Below are 23,520 nucleotides of genomic sequence, written 5' to 3'. Positions count from 1 at the left end.
ACAGGCTCCAGGCTCCGAGCTAGCTGTCAGCACAGAGCCTGGTGTGGGGCTCAAATCCATGAACTGTGAGATCATGACCTGAGCCGAAGTCGGATGCTTAACCGACTGAGCCACCCAGGTGCCCTGCTTATACTGTCTTTCTATCACCCTGTGTTGTTAACACTTGTTTACCAACTTTGTTTTCACCTTGTTACTTAAAAATATAACAGAGTAATAACTTGAAATAATATATTTGGCCTAAATAAGTCATACACACTTATTTTTTTTTAGGCCAATCACACAACCAAGTATGTTGTATAGTAAGAAGAGTATTAAACTTGACAGATCTTTGCCTCAAGTCCTAGTTTTGTCTCTGACTGGCTGCATTACCTGTCTGGAAATCAGCTTCTGCATAATTAAAATGTGAGAATGGACTTGATGCTATCCAAATATCTTTATAACTCTGTGTTCTATGCATTCTTAATTGGTCTATCCAAAAGGTCAACAAGTAGCCTTTGGAAACAGGGCTAATACACATAAGTGCAGTAACTTGTGGAAGTGATATTGCTGGGGAAGTAACATGCAGAGAAAGAGGAAACCATGTGAGTGTCAGACGTGATGCTGATAAAGAAAAGAAAAACAATAGGGCAATGAAGGAAAGATCACAATAGTGTGGAAACCCCTTTTTAGAAACTAATGTGGCAAACATCGATGTCATCGATTTGCTGACTCCTCAGGGACCACTGCACTCTTTCCTTCACATCCTACACCCATACACCTCCATCAGTGATTCTGGTACAGATCTCTGCATTCAACTGAAGATGGAAATTCACAGTATAAGAGAAATGACCATCTTGCTCTAAGCTAAACATATCTTACATCTCTCTTGTGGGTAATATTAGTGGTGAAAAGAGGTTGCGTATAGAAACAGCAGAGATGCTACCTGGGTTATAGATCAAAGAGTTTTTAGATGAACTTCTGCTATTGAGGGTTTTTGTTTTTTTTTTGAGTCTCAATTATTTCATCTATTAGTTGTGAATAGTAAAGTACTCTCCTTTGGGATTCTGTAATGATTAAATGAAGAATTGTGATCATACAGGAAGTTGAGGAAATATTTGTATTGTAACTTCTGGCTTCCCAAGAACTTTCCTCAGACATAAATTTTTTTAGTTTAGCTGAATTAAAGTCATGTGGTAAATAGCTTATTATTTATATGATTGTTTAGTTTTATCCCTCATTATTTTGAAGACTTATAATGACAGTGGATCAGGGTAGATATATGAGCCTTGTATACAGAAGATATTGCATCAGACTAGACCATGTCTTTGACTCATGGTGTTACCAATGGCAGTAGTTGCCTTATTCTAATTCTCAGTTTCCTCATCTATAAATTGAGAAGGTTGGTCTAGGTGACATGCAGGGCCCCTTATAACCCTGAAAGTCTATGATTATGTACATAATTAAACATATTACTTTAACTTTTGAAGTTTTATTTGATTAGCATGCTGAAAACTATTAATATATTTTCAATTAAGTACAGATCATGTTAAGATATGTTCAATGTATGTTTTTATCTCAGTCATTTGTTTATCAGTGAAATCGCTCTTGATATATACTGAGTTAAACATATATGTTAATGGAAATGAGAGCATCATTTCTTTCTTTTTTTCTGAGAATACCGTTTCAAAATAAGAAGCATGATCTGAGTTTCCAGATATTTTTTAAAATGTTTATTTATTTTTGAGAAAGAAAGAGAGAGACAGAGCATGAGCAGTAGAGGGGCCAAGAGAGAGGGAGACACAGAATCTGAAGCAGGCTCCAGGCTCTGAGCTGTCAGCACAGATCCTGATGCGGGCCTCAAACTCACGAACCACAAGATCACGACCTGAGCTGAAGTTGGACATTCAACTGACTGGGCCACTCAGGTGCCTCCTGTGTTTCCAGATGTTGAAAGATCCCCTGAATTTACTTAAAAGTCAACCTAAAGGAGAGTACTTTACTATTCACAACTAATAGATGAAAGAATTGAGACTCAAAAAACAAAAACAAACCCTCAATAGCAGAAGTTCATCTAAAAACTCTTTGATCTATAACCCACATAGCATCTCTGCTGTTTCTATATGCAACCTCTTCTCAAATTTTGCAAATTTATAAATCAAGGGCACCAGTATGCCCGTGTAGCTTCCCTCAAGGTAACCAATGTTTAGGCATTTTGAAGGTCCTTACCTACTCTTAATAACAAGCCATTTTCAACTTACTTCTGCAGTTGGTTGTAAAATAATAATAAAAAATGGGCTAGTTATTGTGGTGCAGTAGTGGTACAGTATTACTTGCCATGTTCTAGAATATGCATTTGGAAGCAGAAATGGGATTTCTGAGACTGCTAAATAAATAACAAGAGTATATGCCTGCCCTCTGGAGAAGGAACTGATGCCCTCCCTAGCTGATTTTATAGCCTCAACCGCTAGATAAGTCAAATTTTACTTTCCATTTAAGAAAGGCAGCAGTTTGGTGTTCACTGTTCAGGGCTTTATGGCTACCCTTTTCCAACATGCACTGTGTTTTATGATAACATTGTAACATACCGGGATGCCAAGAAGTATGCAGTTGACGTTAGTTTGCACTTGGTTGGCACAGAAGCATTAGGACCTTGTTTGTTTTCTCCCTTCAGTTCTGGATTGGTATTTACAGGGTTATTTTAGCAGACTTACTAAAATAGTACATTGGGATTTTGATAACTTTGGCAGTGTGATGGCCACTATGCACAGATAGGCAGCACACTGGTACTGGGCCTAAGCTTGGAGTGTTTGCAGCCAACAGTGTTATTAAGCTCTTGCCCAAAGCTTGGGCATATGTGCTGGGGAGTGGGGGGTGAGGGCAGCTTGTTCTTTTAGTAAAAAAAAAAAAAAAAATTATACTTGCAACTTCTACTTTATCTGGCCATTTACTCATCCAACAAGTCTTTCTTACTTCAGGGGGAAAAAAACCCATAAAAATATTTGGGTGGATAAGTCGTTCTATGAAACACTTCTTCAGTTAAAAGACTTTCTCAGGTTCCTCCCTCTGTTTTCTACAATGCCAAACTTAGTATAGGAGCCATGACTTTCTTTTTTGTATCAAGGAATACTATAGTGTCTCAAAGCAATTGCAGGATACATCTAGTTTCATCTCGGTAGAATTTATAGGAAACACAGAATTAGTGTAAGTGGTCTGACCCCAAGATCATTTTTCCCAAACAAAAATCTTGTACCTACCTTTTTGTCAAAGAAAACTGTCTGTCTGTCTGTCTATCAGTTTACAATTACTTCTAATCAATTGAAATACACATATCTATTCTAACTTCCCCCAGTTAAAAACTGTAACTACAGCTAGACAATGTAGAATTAAAAAATATCTGTCCTATTAGCAAAAGTACCCAGGGCACCTATAACTTAAAAGGAAACTTGGGATTACATAAGATTTTGGTTTATTTCTTTAACCTAGCTCTGTCGCCATTTATGTGTTTTGTCCCATGAGAATGCCTTTTTACATTACTATGGAAGAACTTTTATAGAGTAACATGATACAAAGCTTTTATCTGAGAAAGAAGGAAAAGTAATATAGTATAGAACAATTTGTTTTCTCAATTCTTAAGATGTACTTTTCCCCAATTTTGGTATCTCTTAACCTGAGATCTGTCTAATGATTGAGAGCGTGACATTTTCACTTGGCATACATTTCCTTTTAATGGTACACAATGCTGCATATTTCAATTAATGGCATCTTATATTTGATGAATGATGATATTAGGAAGTGAGAAAATAAATTCCAAGTTGTCTCCAACTATAAAGTTGTAAGTTATCAAGATGCAGCAACACATGTATATATGGAAACACAAAATGTAGACGCTACTGCTTCATTAAAACCAGATTGCAGGGCTCCTGCATAGCTCAGTCAGTTAACTTTGGCTCAGGTCATGATCTTGTGGTCCATGAGTTCAAGCCCTGCATCAGTCTCTCTGCTGTCAGCACAGAGGATGCTTCGGATCCTCTGTCTCGCTCTCTTTCTGCTCCTCCTTTGCTCATGCTCTCCCTCTAAGAAATAAATAAAGCATTAAAAAAGCCCTAGATTGATATTTGTCTTCATAATAATTTTGTTTAAAAAGACCATTGATCCTAAAACATATAATCACATTCCTTTTTTTTTCTTAATTTTTTTTTTTTTTTTAGAGAGAGAGAGACAGAGCACAATTGGAGGAGAACAGAGAGAGAGGGAGACACAAAATCTGAAATAGGCTTCAGGCTCTGAGCTGTCAGCACAGAGCCTGACATGGGGCTTGAATTCATGAACTGTGAGATCATGACCTGAGCAGAAGTCGTTATGCTCAATGGACTAAGCCTCCCAGGCTCCCCTTTTTTTCAAGATTTTCTTTTTTTTTCTTTTCAAATTTTTATTTAAATTCCAGCTAGTTAACACACAGGGTAATATTGATTTCAGGAGTAGAATTCAGTGATTTGTTGCTTACATACAATGCCCATCACAAGTGCCCTCCTCAGTACCCATCACCGAACTAGTCAATCCCCCACTTTTTTATGGTTTGTTTCCCTCTCTCTTTTTTTCTTCCTCTCCTCCCATATGTTCATCTTTTTTTTTTTTTAATTCCACATCTGAGTAAAATCATATGGTATTTGTCTTTCTCTGACTTATTTCACTTAATATATTCTAGCTCCATCCACATCATTGCAAATGGCAAAATTTTCATTCTTTTTGATGGCTGAGTAATATTGTGTTTTATAAATATGCCACATCTTCTTTATCCATGCATTAGTTGATGGACACTTGAGCTCTTTTCATAGTTTGGCTATTGTTGATACTGCTGCTATAAACATCGGGATGCATGTACCCTTTCAAATCTGTATTTTTGTATTCTTTGGGTAAATACCTAGTAGAGTAGTGCAATTGCTGGATCATAGGGTAGTCCTATTTTTAACCTCTATAGTGCTTTCTAGATTGGCTTCACCAGTTTGCATTCCTACCAACAGTGCAAGAGGGTCCCCTTTCTCCTCATTCTCACCAACCCTGTTGTTCCTTGTGTTGTTGATTTAACCATTCTGACAGGTGTGAGGTGGTATCTCATCGTGGTTTTGATTTGTATTTTCCTGAAGATGAGTGATATTGAGCATCTTTTCATGTGTCTTTTAGGCAACTGTATGTCTTCTTTGGAAAAATATCTATTTATGTCTTTTGCTCATTTCTTAAATGGATTATTTGTGTTTTAGGTGTTGAGTTTGACGAGTTCTTTATAGATTTTGGATACTAACCCTTTATCAGATATGTCATTTGCAAATACAAAGATTTTATTTCTAATTAATCTCTATACCCAGTCTGGGGCTTGAACTTACATCCCTGAGATCAAGAGTTGCATGTTCTATTGGCTGAGCCAGACAGGTACCTCCATATTTCCTTTTGTTGTATGGGAAATATGCAAAAACATTGGGCCAGAAATACCAGAATCTTTTGTTTTCAGATTAGATGTGGTAAAGATTATCAAAATTTTCTTCAGACCATCACACCATCTGGTGAAGCATTTCACTCACTGTGGGAAAATACCTAGGACAGTGAGAATAAAAGACCCCTTGTAGGGGCAAAATGGGTGGTTCGATCAGTTAAGCAACTGGCTCTTGATTTTGGCTCAGGTCATGATCTCACAGTTTGGGGATAGAACCCCACGTCAGGCTCTGCTCTGACAGTGCAGAGCCTGGTTGGGATTCCCTTTCTCCCTCTCTCTCTCTGCCTTTCCCTCGAAATAAATAAACACTTTTTTAAAAAGGCCACTTATGGACCAAAAATAGGAGGAAATAGATCTTTTCTTTCTAAAGGGTTTAGACGTTTCACGGTGTAAATAAAAACTTAATGGCGTAGCCGCGTAACTAGTTTTGGTTGATGAGATTTAAATGGAATTGTGGAGGTAAGTGTTTTTTACTTTCTTTTCTTTTTTTTTTTTCTAGTCAGCTGCTTGAATGAAGAGTTGGGCTTTTCCTTATGTGATGCCTCAGATCACTGCATAGAGCAAGGTTTCTCCTCCTAGGCTTTGTTGACATTTTGGGCCAGATAATCCTTTGTTGTGGGCGCGGTCTTGTTTGTTTTTTTTTTGTTTGTTTGTTTAAAAAAAAATTTTTTTTTAATATTTTATTTATTTTTAGGAGAGAGAGAGAGACAGCGTGAGCAGGGGAGGGTCAGAGAGAGAGGGAGTCACAGGCTGAAACAGGCTCCAGGCTCTGAGCTGGCAGTCAGCACAGAGCCCGACGCGGGGCTCGAACCCACGAACTGCGAGATCATGACCTAAGCGAAAGTCGGACGCTTAACCGACTAAGCCGCCCAGGCGCCCCTGTCTTGTTTGTTTTAAGATGTGTAGCAGCACCTCTGGTCTCTACCTACTAGATGGCAGTAGTAGCAACCTCCTAGACCACTGTGATTATCAAAAATGTGTACAAACATTGCCAAATATCTTCTTGGGAGCAAAAATGCCTGTGTTTGAAAGCTGCTGGTATGGAAAGAACTCATATAAATATGCTATTCTGGGGCTATTTATTTCAAGGGTTCTGTTTGTATATGTATGTGTATGTGTTCGTGAATGAGTCTATCAGATCATGTTTCTATTTATTCATTTGCTTCCTTGTTTGGAACATAAGATCATTTCATATATAGAACCTGATATAAGTGAGAACTAGAAATTTTTGATGGATCGATGTAATATTAAACTTGGCACTCAGAACAACTTGGTAAATTATTTGTAGAATTTGTTACTAATATGGTTTTATTATGTCCATGGGTAAGTGTTTTATATTTAAAGTTTCTCAATAAAGGATGCATTTTGAAAAGAAAATGTGTATGTGGAGTTGGGGTGCATTATTTAAAGAAGCAAGTTTTGGTCAATGTCCTGAAAAGCTTCTTTTTGAAGAATTAGAGTTTTAGAAGTATAAAGGATTTTAGAGATCATATAATCCAATTTATAGTTACTTTTACAAGTGAGGAAATTGACACTAAGGGAAGTGACCCTCACTTGCATTAGCTATGGCTCCAATGAACTTGTAGTTTAACATAGGCATAAATAAAAACACCTGGAGTCATAAAATAAAAGTTAACTCATATTCATTATTCACTGATTTAAAACATAGCTGGGCATCAGGATCATCTGGAAAGCCTGATAATATGTTCTTTGGCCCTCCCCAGACACTGTGAATAAGATAATCTGAGGATAGGTTCAGAAGTCTATATTAAAACAAAGTCTTTGTAATTAAGAAGCAGCTGATCCTTAAGCACCAACCTGGGGAAAAGCAAACAGTGTTTAATAAGGTTGTAACACATGTAATCCATTTCCCAAGATTTTAAGAATAAAAGTTAAAAATCGTAAATGCTAAGCACCTTCAGCTTTGGTTATCCAAAGCATTTGGCTACAGGCCATTCTGAAAACCTGACGCAATTCAATATTGTGAATGACCCTATTGGTAGGGGTAGAATGAATAGCAGGTTCTTCATGAAGGCAGAGAGATCACAGGTACTGCGCCTTGGAATGTGGGCCACTGAGTAATGTGCTATATTTCCTTCTCTTTAATTTGGGTTCTTTTTCTCACCTTTAAGATAGGGGCTATCATGAAAGCAGCTGCTTCTAGCTGTTATTATTTATTTGTCTCTTTTTATAAAAGTCCTATTTCCCCAACCATTCTACATGGCCTTCAAATGTAAGAGCCACATTTTATGACTTCCCATATTCAGTCCCTCTTGAAATCACTTTGCATATTTCAGGGAAGCCATATGAAATAGTGTCTAGGAGGAAAGGTTTTGAGATTATAAACCTATACTTGAATCCATGAGCTTTCACTTTTGCTTACCGTGTCAGACTGGGAAAGTAACTCAATTCTTTCTCTGTCTTTATCTTGGAAGGATGTAGAGTACCTCTCACTGTAAAGAGTAAATATATATATATATATATATATATATATATATATATATAAACANACATTATAGAGTATACAACATGTGTCTGGCTAGGACTATAGATGCTGGAGATATAATAATGACAATAACAGACAAAAATCCCTGTCCTCCTCAGGAGAAACTAAACAGAGGACCTTGGCGGAGGAGAAGAGGAAAAAATAGTTGGGGGGAGGGAGGCGAACCGTTAGAGACTCTTTAATACTGAGAACAAACTGAGGGCAGATGGGGGTGGGATGAGGGGAAGAGGGTGATGGGTATGGGTGAGGACACTTATTGGGATGAGCACTGAGTGTTATATAGAAACCAGCTTGACAATAAACTCTAAAAAAAAAATCCCTGTCCTCATGGATTTTTTTGTGTGGAGGTGGGTGGAGATAGATGATAAATAAACAAAATAAATATAATAAATAATTCTTGATAGGAACAAGTTCTATAAGGTTATAAATAGGATAATAAGAAAATGAATAGCTGAAAGATAGAGTGGGCTGTATTAAATAGGATGGTCAGGAAAGACTTTTGAGTTAAGGACTGAAGTATGAGAAGGAGACAGGCATGGAACAAGGTGAGGTAATCATGAGCTAAATAGGAAATAGCAAGGACAAAGGTCTTGAGACAAGAATGAGCTTCAAATGCTCCAAGAATAGAAAGAAAGTGTTACTGGAATGTATTGAGAGGTGGGTAATGACATAGAAGATGAGTGTAAGATATGCAGGAGGTATTCAATAAATGGCTAAGATACTGTGGTAATATATTATGTATATTAATATTATATATATTATATTAATACATATATTAATATATAATAAAAATATTAAGTGCTTTAAAAATTCTATCCCATAGCAATCTGTAAATTGTAGATGCATCGTCACTGTTTTCCTTTGGATGGTTTGGCTTTAATGTTATCTTATGCTGGTGCCTTTTTCTCTTTCCTCTTTTTACCCTTGGCCTTCTTGCCATTGTCTCTCTTAGCTCTGGTAGTTTGAGTTTTCCAGTCTCTCTGGTGAGATTTTAGTCAAAGAATAAAATATTCATATATACACACACACACACACACACACACACATACCTACACACACATATATAATTCTTTAAACTTTGAGAGAGAGAGAAAGAGAGAGAGAGAATGGGGGAGGGGCAGAGAGAGAGGGAGAGAGAGAGAGAGAGAGAGAAACCCAAGCAGGCTCTGTCAGCACTGAGCCTGACATGGGGCTCTATCTCATGAACCGTGAGATCATGACCTGAGCTGAAACCAAGAGTTGGATGCTTAACCAACTGAGCTACCCAGGTGTCCCAAGAATAAGCTATTTCTAGTTGCTCCATTTTCAAATGTGAATGAATAAATTGGAATTTGAGAGGCAGAGGAGGTAGAAATAAAAAATCCAAAATTTCTTGCAAAAAGAAGTTGGGTGTTTTTCTTGCTCCGTGGCTCAAACCTGTAAATGAAGCCTTTTCTAGACACAGACAGCAGAGTAAGGGCCTGCGCGAAACATTGTTTTCCTCACCAGCATGCCTAGAATGACATCCTGCAGGTGTCTGACTTCTCTCAAACTGGTAGCTGGCAGGTCTTGTCATTTGGCATTTCTTGACATAGTTTGTTGTCCTTTATGGTGAGGTGTCAGATGTAGAGGTCAGGGTCTGCCTGAAACACTGCCAGTGAGAGGCACAAGGTCTAGAAGTGAGATGGGAAGAGCCAGAAGAGAGATCACAAATATTTGGACATGAATTTGGAGGTAGACTTCTCATGATGGAAAGTATAGGTAGGCGTGTATCTCTAATGAGGAGCATTAACAATGAAAATAGGGATTATGGGTTTTAGGAAATAAAATAATCATTACCTTCTCTAATATGAAAAATGTAGAATTTAATCTTTCTATTGATTTTTGCACTCATACATTTTAAATAGTATCTTATATTATTTACTTTTCTTTCTTTATTCTTCTACTTCTCTTGCTAATCTAGTATTTTTAGATAATTAAAGATGGTAGCATTTATAACCTGTTACTGCAGTAAATAAAGATGGTAGCATTTATAACCTGTCACTGCAATAAAAAAAAAACCAAAAAGACAAAAAAACCTCTCTGTGCTTTGTCCATTCATTGTCTCTAAGAAATGAAACTTGAATAACTGAACCTGCGCATTTTTAGAATGTTCCAAATTTTGAGAACCAATTGATTCTCTTTCTCTAGATCAGTTGCTCAAAATCATGCTATGTTTAGTTTGCACATGTCTGCAAGAAGACTTCACATATTGCTCCCTAACCTTGGAATTAGCATCTGCCTTTCTTTTTCAGGTTAAAGAAATAAAAGGGAACCATATATTTTACTTATTTCTAAGATAATCTAACTTTTTAATGAATCACAATATTTGTTAAAAAGGTTTTACATATTTGTTGAAGGCATTCTTGTTGGAGTCTCACGTTTTATGCAGAACAAGTACCATGGAAATCTTTTCAAATTACTTAAAATTTGAATCCAATTGTGTGTTGGATGCAGGTTTCTATTATTTCTAGAACTCTTATTTTTTCATCTCCTGGTGCACAATTTCAAATACTTTCAAGTATTTCAGGTACTTTCTAAATAAAATTTCTAAGTCTTCTCATGTCTGAAAACATGTCTTAGTGCATGATTGATTGTCAGAATATAGCATTATAGGTGCAAAGTCATTTCACCCACAGAATTTTAAAGACATTGTTTTTAGCATTCATCAATGCTGGTAAAAATTTTTTGATATTAACCTGATTTATTACACTTTTGTAGGCGATTGTTTCTTGTCTCCTCATGAAACTTCTAAAGTCTTATCTTTTTCCTTGGGGTTCTGAATATTCATGATGATGTGCTTGGATGTGACTCTCTTTATTCATCAACCTTACCACTTAGTTGGCTCTTTTTGACTTTTTCACTCAGAAATTTTCTTTTATGATTGCTTAAAATTACTTTCTCCTCTCCATTTTCTCTTTATGGAACTCCTAACAGTTAGGTATTTGACCTTGTGGATCGATCTCTGTTTTTAACTCTCCCTCCCCCCTCATTTTTCTTTTCTTTTTTTTTTTTTTAAATGAGGTGTTATTTATTTCTAGGAGAGAGAGACAGCGTGAGCAGGGGAGGGTCAGAGAGAGAGGGAGTCACAGACCGAAAGAGGCTCCAGGCTCTGAGCTGGCAGTCAGCACAGAGCCCGACGCGGGGCTCGAACCCACGAACCGCGAGATCATGACCTAAGCGAAAGTCGGACGCTTAACCGACTAAGCCACCCAGGCACCCCACCCCCCTCATTTTTCCATGTTTTTCTTTCTACTTTTCCTCCTAGGAGATTTTATTTTTTCTTCCTTTTTAGTAAATTTATTTTCATTTGGCAATGTCTTTCACTTTCTGCAAACTCTTTCTTGCTCTGATTGTCTTCATAATTGGATGTTCATTTTCTTAAATCTCCTATTAAATTGTCTTCTGCTGCCTGAATTATTGCTGTTTGTTCCTGGTTTAGTTGTTTTGCTTTTTCATAACAGTTCTTCTCCTTTATGCTACTAGTTCATCTCAAATGTAATCCTTAGTCATCAATTTTATGATTGAAAGGCTAGGTTAATTTATATGGCTAGATAACATGGAACCTCATCAGATGCTTATCAGTAGAACTCTCCCTTGACTGTCAGGCTTCATTCACTTTAGGATGCCTGAGAAGGAAGTTGGCAGTCTCTGGCCCACGTTAGACCTTTACTCTAGGAGAACTAATAACCAATTTTAGAAGCTTTAACTCTTCCCAAGCATTTTTTCCCCATCTTTTTACAGAATCATTCTTGGTTTTCAGTTTGGGAATAAATACCATTACGGCACACAAGGAGAGGATGTGTCAGTGTGTGACTGTTTAGAAGGAATTCTTCAATTCATCACCTTGATGTCTGCCTCGTTTTCTACTTCCACTCTTGAAACCAATTGACTTTGAGCTTAAAATCTTTTGAAAAATCTGTTGGAAGAACACCTCTCTTCCAGCTTTCTCCTGATTATGTCCTGGGCTTAGGTGTCACTCATCTGGCTTATCATTATGATCTCAGAAATTTTTATCCCATTCCCTTTTATACTTATTTACTGCCATTGCAGTTGGATATGGAGGGATAAGGTAGAGAAATATATGCTCAACTCACCAACTTGAATAAGAACTCAAGTTCTGGGTCTTCTGACCAGTCTTTCCTACACTTATACCAAGGATATGGACATCATATACAGCCTTTTTTCCTTACTAGGTATGTGTCCTTAGGCAACCGATTTCATCTCTTTATGTCCCAAATTTCTTAATTATTATTTAGGGGAAATGATATTGATAATACATAGTTGTGACATAAACTGGGGAAATAGTATCAGTCACATATAGTTTCAGTGAGGATGTTTTAAGTTTGTCTAGCATAATGTCTGATGGGTAATGAGTACCCAATAAATGATAACTTAAGACATAGGATCCAAAGCATCCAGGTAATCCCTATATTTACTTCACATCTTGGGTTCCTAACCAAGGTGGCTTAGTTTAATTTCAATGGAAACATTTTCTATTTACTTTATGGCCTTATTTACTGTTATTATTTCTAGATCAGAAGTGGCCTTTAGAGTTAAAAAAAACTGTGCAGATTATCATCTGGGTAATCTGACTTGAACATCTATCTGAATAAAAGCCAACAGAAAAAAAAGAGAAATTTAGTAATTTAAGAAATAATTAACAAAAAGGTATTTTCATTTAGATATTGTAGCCAAACACTAACATAAATGGCACTTATAATTAAGTTGACAGGAAACTGAAGGTATGAGATCATTATATTTTTAAGACATAAATTAAACATTTATTTTTCCCTGACAGATATACTTTGTCATTTTGTCATTTTTTCCTCCCTAGACATTAAAAAAGCATGACTTCGGATATATTTTATAACTTGTCTGAACCTTATTTTCTTCATCTATAAAACGAGAGAGTACTTCCTCTTTTATAGGATTGTTATTTGGAAAAAATGGGTCAATATAGGCAATCTCTCTGTACTGGGTCCCCTGACAAGGGATTGTCCTACCCCATTCAGAAATAGTCCTATCCAAAGAGGTGATACAAGGAACCCTGTGGATGTGTTTGATGAAATAAATTGTCCTCTTGTTATTTAAAACTAAATAAAATGAAGCTCAAAACAATCCCAGTGAAGGAAAACCACAAAATGAAACATTAGAGTCAGCTGCCTCTATAAAAGTAGTAGACTCAAAATATATTTTTCAGAGAGAAAAATGCTATTATCAAATCCTGAACCCTAGAAGTTTGAAGAGATATGCTGCACTTAACTTTGAAAAAAAGTATTGCCTTGAGGAGCCCCAAAATACAAAGATTGTATATGTGGGTGGAGAAGAGAGGTTTCTCCTGATTGACCTTACTTCGTTTTGTATTTATTCGTTCTCTCTTTTTTTAAATCAACTTAAGTTATTTTTTTTTCCACACAAAATGTACAGATCTTCCCAAGGAAGGTGTGACCTGATTGCCAAAAACCTTCCAAGAACAAGACGCCAGACAGATGGAAGACGTTTGTCACTATGTAAAGTTTTGGCAAGCTTTCTCTGGACATGTCTGCTGCAAAGTAGCATGGGGGAGGAGAGCATCTCCTTGCTTTAAGACAGACTGTTGTCAGATTTTCTAGATGTTTTAGAGGGCATCAGATTATGTTCTTGGTTCTTCTGTATTTCTTGTAGTTCTATGCTTGAGCTAAATGATACATGTGCTGGGTGCTTTTGTGAGGATGTTTTCTGAGGGTGAGATGCCTCAAGTGAGGAAACTACACAAAGATTACTTAAGTCACTGAAACATGAGTGTAGACTCTTCTATAGCTGGATGGAAGCAAAAAGGGAATAGCTCTTTTTCCTCTTTAAAAAAGGTCTTTTCACTTTTCCTTGATTGGATCCCATTTATGAGATGTGGCTCTTCTGTTCATATGCTATTTGAGTGCAAATAATTTTAATTAAATACTTGCTATATAGCTCATTGTTTTGCTTTTTATTCACACAACTCTGCTTTTAAACAAACAAACAAACAAACAAACAAACCTTTTTTAATGTTTAATATTGATAGGGTGGGGGGCAGAGAGAGAGGGATACACAGAATCTGAAGCAGGTTCCCGGGTCTGAGCTGTCAGCACCTGAGCTGAAGTTGGACATTTAACTGACTGAATCACCCAGGTGTCTCATGCAACTCTGTTTTAAAAATCCCTTCATGTTGCTGCATAATAACCAGTCCATGCCTCTATTGCAATATAGTACTCTACTGCTGCATAGTATGTAGAAACTGTCCAGTCCCAGGGATGGATGCCTAGACTGTCTTCAATTCCCTGAAATTACAATAACACTGCAGCTTATGTGCCCCTTTACAGTCTTAAGTGAGAATTTCTTTGAAGGCTAAATCCAAGAGCAGGATTTCTGGTTTACAGAGAGGAGTGAATATATTTTACAAAATATTGTAAGATTGTTCTCTTGACAGGCTGCATCAGTCTACATATTCACCACTAGGGCATAAGGGATCCTATAGCTTTATGTTACTGCCAACACTTGGTATTGTTCAACTTTCTAGTTTTTTGGCCAGTTTAATGAATCCAAAAGTGATATCTCACTATCGTTTTCATTTATGTTTCTCTGATTACTAGTGAGCTTAAGCATCTCTTCATGTGCTTGTAAGTCTGTTGGATTTACTTTTCTCTAAAATGCTTGTTTATGTCTTTTGCCTTGACTTAAAGAGAACACCTTAAAAAGTTTTTCCTTTTATATATTTTTGATATATAGGAACCATAATAGAAAAATATTTCCTTGTCAATTTTAGTCATTATAATATCATTCAGTCTGTCACCTTTCAGTTACCTTTTCCCTTGAACAGAATTTTCAAAAATTGCTGTTTTTATTTACTTAAAATTTTGCCTTACAGTTTATGCTTTTGGGTTTAAGAAGGCTTTCAATGCTTTGTCACAGAAATATTGTCTCCTGTTATCAACTGCTAACTTTAAAGGTTTACTTTTCAGAGTCAGGTTTTGAACATCTGGAGTTACCTTTGTACATGGTTAGGTAGGTATCCAGGTATTATATTTGTTCATTCAGTGAGCCAGATTCCCAACACTATCATCTTTATCATACATGTAAGTGTGTAAGTGCCTTATATGCTTATGTATGATTCTGAATTCTCTACTTTGTTCTGCTGTTTCTCATGTCTGTTTGTCTGTTAATACTATGTTTTATTGCCATGGTAGGACAGTATGTCTTAATACTTGTTTGGGCAAGGCTCACCTCTTTTCTTTTCACAGCTTACTTTTATTATGCTACTTAAGGCAAGCTATCAATTTTCTCAAAATTCCATGTAGAATTTTAGTGGCTCTACATTAAATTTATAGCTGCACTTGATGAGAATTCACATTTTTAATATAGTAAATTATACCTTCTTAGAGCATGGGCTCTCTCTCAATTCATTAAGATCATCCATTTTGTCCTTCATTAGAGTTTCAAAGTTTCTCCGTGGAGGTTTTGTGTATTCTTGATTAAGTTAACTACTACAGAATTTATGGGTTCTGTTGTTATTTTAAATGGCATCTTTTTAGATATAATTTTTTGTTGGTGATTTTGGTATAGATAAATGCTATTTATTTTTGTACGTTGATCTGGTGTTCATCAATCTTGCTGCACTTTCTTATTATTCTCATAATTGTCTGTTGATTTATTGCCAGATAAATGATCATCTACAAGTAATGGTTTGATATCATCTGAAATTTACATATCATTTTTTTTCTTTATAGAATTAGTTATGACTTTCAGTACTATATGAAAAAGCATCAGAGATAGTAAGCATTCTGGACTTAAAGGGAACCTCTTAAAATTTTTTCCTTTAATTATTTTTGATAGAAGTAAGCTTTATCAAGTTCAGAAAGTTTCTTCATATTTCTAGCTCATCATTAAAGAAAATTAGGTGGTAGAACTTTGTAAAATGCTTTTTTAGTTGGATTAAAATAGATAATTTTTCTCATTTCTTCTATTAACGTGAATTTCGTTAATATATTTTCTTTCTTCTTTTTTTTGGCTTTTTAAGTTCATTCATTAACGTACAGTGTTATGTTAGTTTCAGGTGTACAATACAGTGGTTCAACAATTCCCTACATCACTCAGTGCTCATTACAAGTGTACTTAATCCTCATCACCTATTTAACTCATCCCTCCCACCACTCCCTCTGCTAAGCATCAGTTTGTTCTCTTAAGAGTCTGTTTCTTAATTGGTCTCTCTCTTTTTTCCCCTTTTGCTTATTTGGTTTTTTTCTGAAATTCCACATGAGTGAAATCATATGGTTTTTGTCTTTCTCTGACTTGCTTATTATTATTGTACCTCTAATTCCAACCATGTTGTTGCAGGTGACAAGATTTCATTCTTTTTATGGCTGATTAATATTATATATAATTATATATATTACATAATATATCGCACCAACAGTGCAAGAGGACTTCCCTTCCTTCACATCCTCACCAATACCTGTTGTTTTCTCTGTTGTTGACTAGATATTCTGACAGGTGTGAGTTGATATATCATTGTAGTTTTGATTTGCACTTCCCTGGTACTAAGTGATGATAAACATCTTGTCATGTGTCTTTGGTCATCAGTGTGTCTTTGGAGAAATATTGCATTCACGTCTTCCGGCAATTTTTATTTAGATTATTTGTTTGTTTTTTTAGTGTTGAGTTGTATAAGTTCTTACATATTTTGAGTGCTAACCCTTTATCAGATATTTTATTTTCAAATATCTTCTCCTATTCAGTAGGTTGACTTTTAATTTTGTTGATTTTTTCCCTTCACTGTGCAAAAGTGTTTGTTTTCAAGTAGTCCCCATAGTTTATTTTTGCTTTAGTATCCATTGCCTCAGAAGACATATCTAGAAAAAAGTTGCTATGGCCAATGTTAAAGAAGTTACTGCCTGTGTCTTCTAGGATTTTTATGGTTTCAGGTCTCACATTTAGGTCTTTCATCCATTTTTAAAAAACTTTTTAACGGTTTTTATTGATTTCTGAGAGAGAGAGACAGCGTGAGAAGGGGAGGGTCAGAGAGAGAGGGAGACACAGAATCTGAAACAGGCTCCAGGCTCTGAGCTAGCTGTCAGCACAGAGCCCTACGTGGGGCTCAAACCCACGAACAGTGAGATCATGACCTGAGCCAAAGTCGGCCGCCCAACCGACTGAGCCACCCAGGTGCCCCGGTCTTTCATCCATTTTGAATTTACTTTTGTGAATGGTGTAAAAAAGTGGCTCAGTTTTCCCAACACTTTTGTTGAAGTCTTTCCCCATTTGTTATTTTTTCCTGCTTTGTTGAAGGTTAAGTGACCATATAATTGTGGGTTTATTTCTGGGTATCCTATTCTTTTTTTAAAAAAATTTTTATATTTTATTTATTTCTGACAGAGAGAGAGAGAGAGAGTGAGTGAAACAGCATGAACAGGAGAGGGTCAGAGAGAGAGGGAGACACAGAATCTGAAACCGGCTCCAGGCTCTGAGCTGGCTGTCAGCACAGAGCCCGACGTGGGGCTTGAACCCACAAACCATGAGATCATGACCTGAGCTGAAGTCGGAAGCTCAACCGACTGAGCCACCCAGGTGCCTCCTGCGTTTCCTATTCTGTTCTATTATTGATCTATGTATCTGTCTTTGTGCAAGTACCATATACTGTCTTGATCACTACAGCTTTGTGATATAACCTGAAGTCCAGAATTGTGATGTCTCCAGGTTTGCTTTTGTTTTTTCAAGATTGCTTTGGCTATTTGGGGTCTTTGTAGTTCCATATACATTTTAGAATTGTTTGTTCTCATTCTGTGAAAAATGCTGTTAATATTTGATAAAGGTTGATTGCATTAGACCTGTAGATTGCTTTGGGTAGAATAGATATTTTAACAATATTATCAGGTTTTTGGTGGAGTCTTTAAGGATTTCTATATATATTATCATTGTCTTCTGCAAATAGTAAAAGTTTTACTTCTTCCTTGCCAATTTGGATGCCTTTTATTTCTTTTTGTTGTCTGATTGAGGTGGCTAGGACTTCCAGTACTATGTTGAATTAAAGTGACAAGAGTGGACATCCTTGTCTTGTTCCTGACCTTAGGGGAAAAGCTCTGTTTTTCTGCATTGAGGGTGATGTTAGCTGTGAGTTTTTCTTATACGGTCTTCATTATGTTGAGGTATATTCCCTATAAACCTACTTTGTTGAGAGTTTCTATTATGAATGGATGTTGTACTTTGTCAAATGTTTTTTTCTGCATCTATTGAAAGGATCGTATAGTTCTTATCCTTTCTCTTCTTTTTTTTATTAAAAAATTTGTTTAATGCTTTATTTATTTTTGAGAGAGATAGAGACATTATGAGCAGGGGAGGATCAGAGAGAGAGGGAGACACAGAATTCAAAGACAGGCTCCAAGCTCTGAGCTAGCTGTCAGTACAGAGCTCAACGCGGGGCTTGAACCCACGAACCATGAGATCATGACATGAACTGAAGTCGGATGCTTAACCAACTGAGCCACCCAGTTATCCTTTCTCTTCTTGATGTGGTGTATCACGTTGACTGATTTCCGACTGTTGAACCACACTTGATACCCAGAAATAAATCCCATTTGATTGTGGAGGATGATTTTTTTAATGACTTGTTGAATTCAGTTTGCTAATATTTTGTTGAGGATTTTTAGAGTTCAGAGATGTTGGCCTGTAGTTCCTTTTAATTTTTGGTATCTTTACTTGGTTTTAGTGTCAGGGTAATGCTGGCCTCATAGAATGAATTTGGAAGTTTTCCTTTCTTTTCTATTTTTTGGAATAGTTTGAGAAGGTTAAGTACTAGCTTTTTAAAATGTTTGGTAGAACCCACCTATGAAGCATTCTGGTCCTGGACTTTTGTCTGCTGAGAGTTTTTTTTATTATTGATTCAATTTCTTTGTTGGTTATCAATCTATTCCATTTTTAAATTTCTTCCTGTTTCAGTTTTGGTAGTTTATATCTTTCTAGGAATATATCCATTTCTTCTAGGTTGTCCAGTTTATTGATATATATTTTTTCCCAATATTCTCTTAAAATTGTTTGTATTTCTGTGATGTTGGTATTTCTCCTCTCTCATTTGTAATTGTGTTTGAGTCTTTTTTCTTCTTGATAAGTCTGGCTAGAGGTATCAAGTTTACTGATTTCTTTTCAAAGAACCAGCTCCTGGTTTCATTAATCTGTTCTACTTTTTAATTTAATTTACTTTTTTAGTTTCTATATAATTTATTTCTTCTCTTATCTTTAACATTTCCTTCCTTATGATGGTAAAGAGTTGTTTGTTGTTCTTTTTCTAGCTAATTTAGGTGTAAGGTAGGGTTGTTTATTTGATTTTTTTTTTTGCTTCTTGAGGTAGGCCTGTATTGCTATGAACTTCCTTTTTAGAACTGCTTTCACTGCATCCCAAAGGTTTTGGACCATTGTATTTTCACTTTCATTTGTTTCAATGTACTTTTTTTTTTTTATTTCTAGGAGAGGGAGAGAGAGAGACAGAGTGAGCAGGGGAGGGTCAGAGAGAGAGGGAGACACAGACTCTGAAATAGGCTCCAGGCTCTGAGCTGGCAGTCAGCACAGAGCCCGACGCGGGGCTCGAACCCACGAACTGCAAGATCATGACCCAAGCGAAAGTCGGACGCTTAACCGACTAAGCCACCCAGGCGCCCCATGTTTCCATGTACTTTTTAATGTCTTCTTTTATTTCCTGGTTGACCCATTCATTGTGTAGCAGCATACTATTTAACCTCCATGTATTTGTAGTCTTTCCAGATTTTTTTCTTGTGGCTGACTTCTAGTTTCATACCATTGTGGTCAGAAAAGATGTATGATATGAGCTCGATCTTTTTGAATTTGTTTAGGCTTGTTTTGTGGGCTAATATGTGATCTATTCTGGAGAATGTTCTTTGTGCATTTGAAAAGAATGTGTATTCTGTTGTCTTAGGATGGAATGTTCTGAATATATCTGTTAAATCCATCTGGTCCAGTGTGTCATTCAAAGCCATTGCTTCCTTATTGATTTTCTTTTTAGATGATCTCTCCACTGATGTAAGTGGAGTGTTCAAGTCTCCTACTATCATTGTAATATTAATGATTACATTATCATGTTTGTTATTAACTGTTTTATGTATTTGGGTGCTTCTATGTTGGGTACATAAATATTTACAATTGTCATACCTTCTTGTTGGGTTGTCCCCTTTATTATTATACAGTGTCTGTCTTTGTCTCTTGTTATAGTCTTTGTTTTAAAGTCTATTTTGTCTGATATGAGTATTGTTATTCTAGCTTTCTTTTGACATTCATTTGCATGATAGATATTTCTCCATCTACTCACTTTCAGCCTGCAGATGGCTTTAGGCCTAAAATGTCTCTTATAGGCAACATATAGATGGGTTTTGTTATTTTATCCATTCTTTCACCCTATGTTTTTTTGGAGTGTTCAGTCCATTTATATTCAAAGTAATTATTGATAGACATGTATTTACTATAATTTTATTATTTATTTTGTAGTTGTTTCTGAAGATTTTTCTCTGATCCTTTCTTGTCTTTCTGTCGTTCATGGTTTGCTGATTTCCTTTACTGATATATTTGGATTTCTTTATTCTTTGAATATTTATTAGTGGTTTTTGATATCTCAGTACCAATAGGTTTGTACAAAGCCTCTTCTGCATATACAATCTATATTAAGGTGATGTTCATTTAATTTTGAACCAATTATTTTCTTGCCCCTTTTGGGTATATATTTTTATAATTTATATCCTTTTATTTCGTGAGCTTCTTGACTGAGTTTTTACAAAAGTATTCATTTTTACCTTTTTGTTTCCTACCTTTATTCTTCAGTTCAGTTGTCTACAGAGGCTATCTTTGCCTGTTGTGGACAGTGTTCGGTCCCTGGCCTGAATGTGGCAGGTTTTAACTAGGTGTGCTCTGGTATGTTTGTGAAACGAGACTGTTGCCACTGCCACAATAACTGAGGCTCTGCAAAACTCCCACGTTGGAAGTTGTGGTGTTTGCAAGGATTTGGGCTGGTCTGAGAGAGAGGTCCCACTGCACTGGGACAAAAGCAAGAATGATTGGGAAGGACAGTTTCATTGGAGCATGATGGGAAGGGGCTTGGTGTAAGCAATTTAAGTACTGAGTGGCAGAGCTGCACTAGTTCCCACTTGTGGCTGGCCCTGTGCTTATGTAGAGGAGCAAAGGAGAGAAATAACACCAGCCAAGTCTTTTGTTCCTGGAGGGGTCTCTCCATGAACACTGTCTATCTAGGATGCACTCTGAGATGAACAAATGACCTCCCCACACTTGTGCTTGTGGCACTTTTCAGATTACTGTTCCCATGCTGTGTGTCCATGGGTTGTTTGCCTGCCTTGTCTCCAAGAGCAGTGCAGTGCCCTCCAAGCTCTACAATCTTTAAAGGTTTTTAAAGCAACCAAGCCTGCTGACCTTAAAACTCTAGGTTTTAAACACCCCTTGGTTGCTAGAAGTCATGAAACTTAGACTCTCTTAACTTCCAAGCCAATTGCTGTAAAGATTTGTTTCCCACTCACTCCCCTGTGTCCTAGTCTGTCTCTCATCCTTCTCCAAAATCACTCCATCCCCACTGCAGCAGCCACAATCTGCTTCTCTCCCAAGCCCAGTCTCCATACTTCCTACCTTCTTCAATGTTGCCTACTCTACCTTTAGTTGTGGAGTTTGCTCTGCCAGTCTTCAGGTGAATCGCTGGGATATTTAAGATGATCTGATAGTTATCTAGTTGCATTCATGGGATGAGGCAAGTCTATGGTCCACTTACAATGCTGCCATCTCACCTCACTGATATGTTTTCTGATGTTAAAACACCCTTTCATTCTTGAGATATACTCCAGTGAATCATGACGTATAATTGTATAATTATTTTAAGATGTTTTACCATTTGTTTACCCTATATTTCCTTTAGGATTCTTGGATCTACATGTGGTTAAAATGGGGCTATAGATATGCTAATGTTCTCATGTGGTTTGGAATCAAAATCATATAAACTGCATTGTATTTGTTATATTTTTAATTTAAAAAACTTGTAAAGATATAAGAACTATTCCTTAAAAGTTTGGTAGAATTCATAGACAAAACATATGAGCCTGAAGCTTTTCTGGGAAATGAAAGATTTCAATTTTTTAATGCTTATTGTCCTATTCCAGTTTTATATTCCTTCATGGGGCAAGTTTGCCATTTTATATTTTCTACCAATGTATCCTTTATCCATTAGCTCTAGTTTTTAAAAGTTTATTAGAGAATCATTAATCATAATTGTTTTTTTAAAACATTCCAGTTTATTTTTCATTTGCCTAGTTTTTAATTTGCATATTTTATTTTTAGTGCTTGAGTCCCTTATTTATCTTTTTGAAGCACTTTAGTTTATTTTAATAACTCTGAAGTTTTAACTGTTTTGAAATAATTTTAGACCTTAAGAAGATTAGGAAAGATAGTATAGACAGTTCTCACATACTCTTCACTCAACTTCTAATAACATTAGCATCTACATAACCATGGTAAAATCATCAAAACTAAGAAAGTAATGTTAGTACAACACTATTAATTAAACTACAGATTTTAATCAGATTTCCTTAGTTTTTCCACTAATGTCCCATTTCCCTTCCAGCATCCAAAACAGGATACCATATGTTATAGGCTGAATTGTGTTTCCGCAAAATTCATATCTTGATGTCCTAATGCCCCCAGTGCCTCATAATGTGGCTGTATTTAGAGACAAGATCCTTAAAGAGGTAATTAAGTTAAAATGAGGTCATTAGGACGGGCCCTAATCCAATATAACTGGTCTCCTTATAAGAAATTAAGACACAGTCATGTAAAATGGGAAGACCACATGAAGATTCAGAGAGAAGATGGTTATCTACAAGACAGAGAGGCCTCAGAAGAAACTAACCTGCTGACACCTTGATCTTGGATTTCTAGACTTCAGAATTATGAGAAAATAAATTTCTGTTGCTTAAGCCACCCAGTCTGTGGTACTTTGTTATAGTAGCCTTAGCAAACTAACATACTATTTTGTTGTCATGTTTCCCTAGTTTCCTTCAATCTTTGATAGTTTCTCAGTCTTTCCTTGTCTTTTAAAGATAGTCTTTTACGTTATCAACCATTTATTGACACTTTTGAAGAGTGGTGACATGGCATGCTGTTGAATGTCCTTCAGTTTGGATTGCTCTGATGGTTTGTCATGATTGGACTGAGGTTACGGACTTTGGAAAAGAATACAATAGACAGGAACTGTCTTTCTCATTGTATCATATCACAGAGTACCTAATATCAATATGTTTTACTAGAGGCGATATTAGCCTTGGTTACTTGGTTAATGTGGAGACCATGTGAAGACACATGGTTTGCCAGGTTTCTCTGTGCCAAAGTTACTCTTTCCCCCTTTTTCTTAAGTGAATTACTTAATTAAGCCCCCCAAGAGGAGGTGAAGTAGTTTCCTCTTCATGGAGTGAGTAGTATCAAAGAACTTTGGGTATACATTAATACCAAGATAGTAATA

The 23,520-nt window shown here is 36.3% G+C and overlaps 1 protein-coding gene across 1 annotated transcript in view; it reads left to right on the top strand.

The window, feature by feature from the left end:
• GPR158 (G protein-coupled receptor 158) overlaps positions 1 to 23,520 on the top strand; it is a 404,671-nt gene that overhangs the window by 5,737 nt on the left and 375,414 nt on the right. The window lies entirely within an intron of this gene.

This window comes from Crocuta crocuta, unplaced genomic scaffold (genome assembly GCF_008692635.1).
Source record: "Crocuta crocuta isolate KB4526 unplaced genomic scaffold, BGI_CrCroc_1.0 scaffold96, whole genome shotgun sequence".
Taxonomy (NCBI): domain Eukaryota; kingdom Metazoa; phylum Chordata; class Mammalia; order Carnivora; family Hyaenidae; genus Crocuta; species Crocuta crocuta.
Note: the sequence above shows the minus strand (reverse complement) of the source record. Positions and strands in the feature narration are given on the sequence as shown.